The sequence below is a fragment of the Sardina pilchardus genome, chromosome 11 (genome assembly GCF_963854185.1).
Source record: "Sardina pilchardus chromosome 11, fSarPil1.1, whole genome shotgun sequence".
NCBI classification, from domain to species: Eukaryota; Metazoa; Chordata; class Actinopteri; order Clupeiformes; family Clupeidae; genus Sardina; species Sardina pilchardus.
In genome coordinates this window covers 33877594-33886522 of record NC_085004.1, presented here as the reverse complement: position 1 = coordinate 33886522, position 8929 = coordinate 33877594, and positions in this window count along the sequence as shown.

Here is an 8929-nt window from a genome sequence, read left to right as displayed (position 1 = left end):
GAAATATGTACTGTATATGCTGAAACTACATACCAAACACTTTCACTTTCAATGCCTCAGTGTTGAGGACACATTTGGTGTGTAACTAATGCATACTGTGAGCTCCATTTAGAACCGTTAGCTTGCTAGCTATCTTCAGTATATCGGACAATTTTCTGCCCTAAGTTGTAGGAAATATGTTCCTATTTGAAGTGGACAAATTTGACACGTAACTAACACTTACTGTGAGCTCCATTTAGTCTGCTATCAAACTGGTATAAGTGATATTTCAAGTGGTAGAACGGTGTGACTTATGAGTAGTTGACACTATGACAAGTTAAGCTTGCGATACCCTCAGGCAGTTCTACCATGATTTTGTGACATGCCTGTTAGTAAGCTGGGATGTAATTGCGACTTAAATCCCACATACACTCTCACACCAACCTTATTAATTTTATTAATGTCATTTATGGACTTTTTTTTTTTTGATAATGACTGGCGGACAATACATTATCCCTTACATATAGCATTCCTTATCTGTGATATATACACACACACACACACACACACACACACACGCACAAATTACAAACTATATATTTACAAATAGACACCTACTTGCAAAAAATAAAGTATCTACATTTCCACATGTTTATGAGACAAATATAACCCCATAGGCAGAATGCCGTTTCATTCATGCCATGCCTTGTTTGTAGGTGCACGTAGTGACGAAATGATATCTGAAACAGGTGCTTGTGCAAGCATGTTCATACATCTACCCTAGAGAATCTGCTCCTCTCTGCGCTTCTCAGAACAGATCAGCTGTTGCCAATATGACCAATACAAAGGGCAGAAAAATGTATTTGCAACATTTAAGATAATGGCCTTGAGCATATCTCAATGTATTATGTTATGACCTGCTTTGAGTTGATAGTAAAATTCATAGGCTTATCTTTAGGAACTAAATCTTTATTAAGGAACTCTTGAAAAGCACTTCCCCTGTCTGTGCTGCTGCTGTGTCCATATATTTGTGTTACACCTTGTCCTAACCGGACGCGATGCGAGCGAACATTAGCGATAGAATCCGTTTAATTACATTGTTTTCAATGGGAGTGTCCTGACTGAAGCGATGCGAGCAGCGCGATGCAACGCAACGTTTTTGAGAGAACTTTTGTCGGACGCCCTGTTTCTATTTTCTTTTTGCCGCTGGCATTGCTCTGCTATTTGGAAGGAGAAATATGGAAGCCTGTGACGCAACACAATGCCATATTTAACAGATTCAGTGTAGACAGACAACATTGAGTCACTCGCTTGGATCAGGTTAGGACAAGGTGTTATATGATTTTATTATAAATTAACTAATTACATACACACAGATTGATAACAGCTGAGAATGTTTAGGCCATTTTATACCGATAATTCATAGAACTTTAAAGATGTGTTGTCTTTGGTAAGCATTGCAGTAGGCAAAAGCTGGGGCATTGTTTACCATTTGCACCCATTCCATTGTGGCAATGGAATTTTTAGTAGATTCATCAGTGTGAATAAAAGACTGAATGTAATCGTCTGGGGTGAAATACACAGGGAAAAGGCAGAATAATCTAGGGGGTTGAGGTGCATAGTTGCCTTAAACTATCCTGCTCCTGGAACCTGTACCAAGTCAATGCCTTAATCATAAAGGCCTATCTTGCCTTAAATTGTGGTCATACCCTACTAATCCCATCAACCTTTCTGTTAACTTCCCTGTACGTCTTAGTGTGATGAGCACAGGAAGTTTGGTATAGCTGTGGTCGAGTAGTGGTTTCCTGGTTACTGGAATTCTCGGGAGTTTGTGTGGGAGCAGATATTGCACGGCATTTGTTTCTAGGGAATGCAAACTGAAATCAGAATATGAATAATAATGTAATCAAAATTACACTGTTGCCTTCTCTTGTAGGATTGCGCATTGTTCCCCTTCTATTTATTTTTCATGTTTTTTTTGTTTTTTTTAATGTAAATGTAAAATGGATAAAACATTTGTATTGTTTGTGGTAAGAACTATGTGGTGGGGAGATGTTTTGTTAAGCTAATGTTTACTTTTAATGCTGCCCGCCCTTTTTGTCCTTTATTGTACTGCACTGGTGGATTGTGCTCTCCTGAATCACAGACTGTCTCTCAAACAGCCTTCTTGCATACTTCAGATACTTTTAAGTATATTGTTTAAGTCTACTGCAACTTACACAAAAACTACTTACACAATAAGTGTTCCTTTTGGAACAATACAAAAAAAGTGGGCACTACGGAAGTAAGTGCTCGGTGCACATTAGCAGTGTACTGACAAAAGTATGCAGTTTGAGAGGCAGTCTCTTAGATATGTGGGACTCTCTTATCCCTCACAATTAAAGATGTATAGGAGTACAGTGCTGAGTTGTTTAAATGAAACAAGATAATGAGACATACTATTGAGTGTGTGAACTACTTGCTTTAACAGTGACATGTCTAATTGGACATGGACATCCATACTTTTGGCCACAATCTACCTGCTGCTCTCTGATGTGTTTTAGTGACCAATGTTGAAACAATGACAAAATATAGGGATACTAAAGAGATACAGAATTTATCAGACAGATTTGTTTTTGAACAGCTAGTATCTCACCATCAGAGGTTTTAGGTGATTTGTTTCCCCCATAAGTGTCAAACTGGATTTAATTAAGTACTTGAAAAGTAGTTTTCTGCTTTGAACTGCTATTTTTTTGTATTTTCTTTTTAAAGAAATGTTTTGAGTTGTTTTGTTCTCATTTGTTGAAATGCATTTCTTTGTTGTGCCTGTGTTTTTTTTTCTTTTTTTCTGTATTTAGAGCTTCTTGACCATTGATTGAAATAGCTTTTGCTCATTTCCATCAAGCCAATTGTACTTGTAACTTATTAATTGGTTTCTTCAGCTTTTGCTGTGAATGTTGTTAAACTAAGATGGAAATTAGAAGCTATTTTAAAGGCACCACACACACACACACACACACACACACACACACACACACACACACACACACACACACACACACACACACACACACCAACACCACCAACAACAACGACGACGACAACAACAACACACACAGCAATACAGATGTGATTGTTTTACGATCTTGGGTGTTCAAAGTCTCAGGAGCAGATTGGATTTCTCACATGCTGGCCAGCGTGAATTGCATATGCACTGATTAGTAAACATTCCATAACCTTTAACCTTTTCAACTATAGAAAGTGGAAGGTTTTACATAATTGGTGAGAAAATGAATTCTTTATTAGTTATTTTACAGAAAGGTTAGCTGGTGTTGTCATGACTTCTACTAACATTTTGATTTTTATTTAACAGTCTACAAAATCTTTTCTGGTGTGTGGTCAAAGTTGAATTAGCGCAAAACCATGCATAGGCAGGGCATCAAAAAATGCTGTCAGAAGAATGTGTTTATTTATTTATAGCAAACGTAGGCCTACATACATTGTTTCCTGACTGCAGATGCTGTTTATTATCAGTTCATGAAGTTTAGGCAAAGTAGGAAATGACGAGGAGGAAACCAATAATTTCAAAGTTAATGCTACAGTATGTCTACACCCGCCACCATCCTAGTGTTGGAAATGTTTCCAAATATAAAGTCCCCGAACTCCTCATAAAGTGAATGGGTCTGGTTTGACCATACATTATATATATACATTATATAACATTATATAGGGCCTAATGGAGTTTGACAGCATATTTTGCTGACCGGGTATGCTCACTGTGGCCAAGCGAAGTCAGGCCGAAGTAAATTGATAAAAGCTTGATAAGGTCCATTGCGATTTCATCTCTCAAACCATTTGGTGGTCTGAGATTTGACTCACATCTTGCAGTGTAAACCAGTGTTTCCCAAACTGTACACTGTGGTACATCCTAGCCAAGTGCTGCATAAGTGTGCTGCAGGAAAAATCATGATCACAGTTTTGACTACGCACATTGGAGAATTCACCCCTAAGTGCACAGGTAGAACCAATACATGGTTGGATTTTTACTTTCTGGAGTGACAACGTTCATTCATTCATTCATAAGAATAATAACAGTTTAAAAAATAAACTGTTTTGTGCCCATCAAATACGTTCAGCCATATCCATATCCTGCTTAATTGGCTAGTATTGAAAGTTACATGCTACCACCACAACATTTTAACTGAATCGTAATTGACACAGTCCCAACGAATTAAAAAAGTATCTAACCAGATAACATTATGAGACATCTAAACTTTTTTTTGTTTTTTTAACCAGAACAGTGGTGTCATGAATAGTTGGAGAAATTCTCTAGCCTTATTTTTTGTTTGTTTTCTACATGGGTTGAGTTTCTTTAAAAATAAAAAAAAACAGTATGTACTTGATGCCCAAACTTTTGCATACACTTGTATGTGTGTGTGTTGTCATAAATAACACAGTTCATACCAAAACATGTGGACTTAATTCCACACATTGTCATTCACCCCTAAAGACTGTCCAGGAGCTGGGAGTGTCGAATGATATGACTGTATGACCTGTGAAGGAAAACTAACTCTTGCATATGCAATCATTGCAGATTTGGGATATACAGTAAGGCTATGTGATCTGATTTTATTGCTATTGTAACATTCCAACAGAATGTTGAATTTTCCAGTTAACCTAACGCAAGCCCCTTCAGCCTCCAACGATTTGGGAATTTGAAATTACCTGTCTGGCAGGAATTGTAATTATTATGTTCTGAACAGATGTGCAGAATAGAGAGACCTCTGATGTAAATGAATTTGCACATCTGGCACTTTTCTCATTGAGGGACCTTCTGTTTTAAACTTATGACTATAGTTTGTTCGTTATTGTAGAAAACATTTGTTAAGAATTCACGGTCTTTGTTTTGCGACTGAAAACAAGGGTTTTCTTCCTCCGTGATAGTGGAGAGCAGAATTTTATAAAACTTTGAGTACATTGCCTGCTCTTTCTCTGGCGGTGATGTCAAGGCTATGTATTATGAATGTTGTGTTAAAATATGAATGTCTCTAAAATACATGAATGATTTATCCTTGTCAAGGACATAAGTTGTGAATAAACTGTTTTTCATTCCTTTTGTATTTTTTTGACAACATAAAGGTCCTTATTCTTTCTTATCTTAAATACCTATTTTTTTCCGGAAGGCTGGTGTGGATTGTCACCTGTAATATTTCAAATTAAATTTGTATCCCCACACTTAAAGGGAAACCTCAAGTTTGCACCTGTTTTTATGTACTGTAATTAAAAAGTGTTGAACAAGGGCCCTGATTTTTTGCATTCTGTACACTACAAATGCATTCTCAGTTAACTTATCTATTAATGACAGGAGCGTCTGTCTGGTTGTCTGTTATTCGAATTTCTCTTGAATTGTTCGTCTGATTGATTTCGTCTTGCTAGTACGAGCATCAGCACGTGCCAAGTTTGAAGTTTGGATAAGAAATGCAAAATATGCTTTGGCAGCACTGAATCAGTGTAGGCCACACAGGTAAAAACTTAACCCTTTATGGGATTTCGTCATTTATAAATGACACTAAAGAAAACTGCTTGACAGAATATAAATCCTTAACCAATCAAATAATCCCAAAAATACTTTGTTTGACTTCTCCTTTAACCAATAAAATTAAAGATTATCCAATATTATTGCATAATTTGTTGCTACAAGGAAGTAAAAGAGACAATACCACACATTGAGTCACACCCATGAGTAGCATGATGGCAAGTCTATGTTTTAACTATAAAACATTTACAAATCACCCTACAAAAATACAACTAGTTAGGCTAAACTGTTTTTTAACTATTTTACTCATTTCACACGATGAAGAACGATGGTAGTGAGGATGGGTAGGACGAGAGTGAAAAGCAGTGAGGAGAATTTTCAACCAGGAATAGGCCGTTGGTTGTCGCTGATCAGGGATCAGGGATCCATGGCCATTACCTAGTCCCTATCTGGAAGATGGTCTATCCAACGTATAAGGGAAGGTTGCATTTGCCAGCCTACTATAGGCAGGTGTTCTCCTGTGCTTTGCTTTATGCTGGAATGTTTTTGTATGTGAACATTACATGTGATTTGAGTCAGATTTCCAGTGTTTTGGTAAAGTTAGTGTGTGCAGAGAAATGACGAGTTAGTGTAGCCTATATGTAACAATTATAACAACATGGAATGTGTTTTTGAGAGGAAAATTATCCATTTGGCCAATTGTGTTTTGTAGGTGTGAGTCTGTGTTAAGAATTTAGAAAACGTATCTAAAGAATGGGTAAGCGTTTGTTAGCGATTGAAAAAACTGTAATATTAATAATATTATTAATTAATAATAATTAGTTTATTGGATGCCTTGCAGCTAAGGACAATTCATGATAGAGTTTAGCAACTTCTAACTGCAAAGTGATAATGTAATGTGTAGAGAGAGGTGGTGATAACAGGGTTTGTGTGTCATGATTTGTCCGTCATAGACCTCTGAAAAAAGGAACCAAATCTGTCATCTTTGCCCATAAAAGGAGAGTGTTAATTGAAGTTAACTATGACAAGTTGGAGTGTTAGTTAGCTCTTGGGTAGCAAAGATCAAAGTGTGCCATCTTCACATACCGAAGATCACAGTATCCTGAAGGATGACAAAACTGTGTAGAACAAAACGTCTGCATTTACGATTTCTTCATCCCAGCTTAAGTGCAATAATTCAGGTGCAATAATTCAAAATCCTCACATTATTTTCCCATATAAAACATCTCAAGATACCTGATCTCCTTATTTGGGCAAAGATGGTAGCTTTTATTTGTAGGCGAACTTCAGAGATCTATCAAGGTGACCATATGAAAGTTAATGTAACTCGTGTGGGGTTTTTTTGTAAATGCTTTTTGTCTGAATTTACAACATGTCACATCAAAACCCTGTCAGTAGCCTACATCAGTTCTACAACCCCTGGCAAAAAATATGGAATCACCAGTCTTGGAGGATGTTAATCCAGTTGTTTAATTTTTTAGAAAAAAGCCAGATCACAGACATGACACAAAACTAAGTTCATTTGAAATGGCAACTTTCTGGCTTTAGGAAACATTAAAGGAAATCAAGAAAAAAAATAATTAATCAGTAACAGTTGCTTGTTTTAGACCAGCCAGAGGGGGAAAAAATATGGAATCACTCAATTCCAAGGAAAAAAATATGGAATCATGAAAAACAAATTGACAAAAGAACACTTCAACGCACCACTAGTACTTTGTTGCACCACCTCTGGCTTTTATAACAGCTTACAGTCTCTGAGGCATGGACTTAATGAGTGACAATCAGTACTCTTCATCAATCTGGCTCCAACTTTCTCTGATTCCAGTTGCCAGATCAGTTTTGCAGGTTGAAGCCTTGGGATGCACCATTTTCTTTAATTCTACTACAGATTTTCAATTGGATTGAGATCCAGACTATTTGCAGGCCGTGACATTGACCTTATGTGTCTTTCTTCAAGGAATTCAACAGTTTTTGCTCTATGACAAGATGCATTATCATCTTGAAAAATGATGTAATCATCCCCAAACATCCTTTCAATTGATTGGATAAGAAAAGTGTCCAAAATGTCAGTATAAACTTTATATAATAAATAATAATATAAGCATTATTGAAGATGTAACGATCGCCATCTCCCCAATGCCTTTACCTGACATGCAGCCCCATATCATCAATGACCTTGTTTTTTTCAGGCAGTTGTCTTCATTAATCTCATTGAAATGGCACCAAACAAAAGTTCCAGCATCATCACCTTGCCCATTGCAGAAACGCGATTCATCACTGAATATGACTTTCATCTAGTTATATCCACATTCCAATGAGATTTATGAAGACAACTGCCTGAAGAAAACATGCACATTTCCTCAGTCGTTGATGATATGGGGCTGCATGTCAGGTAAAGGCATTGGGGAGACGGCGATCGTTACATCTTCGATAATGCTCAATCCAATTGAAAATCTGTAGTAGAATTTGAAGAAAATGGTGCATCCCAAGGCTCAAACCTGCAAAACTGATCTGGCAACTGGAATCAGAGAAAGTTGGAGCCAGATTGATGAAGAGTACTGATTGTCACTCATTAAGTCCATGCCTCAGAGACTGTAAGCTGTTATAAAAGCCAGAGGTGGTGCAACAAAGTACTAGTGGGTGCGTTGAAGTGTTCTTTTGTCAATTTGTTTTTCATGATTCCATATTTTTTTCCTTGGAATTGGGTGATTCCATATTTTTTTCCCCTCTGGCTGGTCTAAAACAAGCAACTGTTACTGATTAATTATTTTTTTTCTTGATTTCCTTTAATGTTTCCTAAAGCCAGAAAGTTGCCATTTCAAATGAACTTAGTTTTGTGTCATGTCTGTGATCTGGCTTTTTTCTAAAAAATTAAACAACTGGATTAACATCCTCCAAGACTGGTGATTCCATATTTTTTGCCAGGGGTTGTAGTATTAGATTACCATAGTGTTCTGAATTCTTCACACCTTTTCAAGCAATTGCAAAGTGCTGAAAACAAGGCAATCAGAATTAGCTTTATTGGGCAGGTTTGCGTAACCAAACAAGGCATTTGACTCTGGTTAACTCTTAACGTGGGCCTATAACACTCACAGTAGCCTAAGAGTAGAATGAAGGACGGTAGAATAAGGCTATGTAAATACAGCAGGCTATGTACATTTGCAAATAAAAAAACATATGGGTGGGATAGAGTAGGCTAATGCAATTGTCCGGAGGGAGAATGCTGCTGGGATTGTTCACCTTGTTGTCCCTGTCAGGTTGCCATGGTCGTGGACACCTCAACAGGCACAAGCAAGATGCAATATACAATTTTTAAAAAGGGTGGGAATAGTGCAATATCAGTATAGACTGAGGTTTAAGATTAAATGGCTATACATATAGTGCAAGATAGTTCAGTGCAATGATAATGTATTATGTAATATTGTAGTAGCCTAT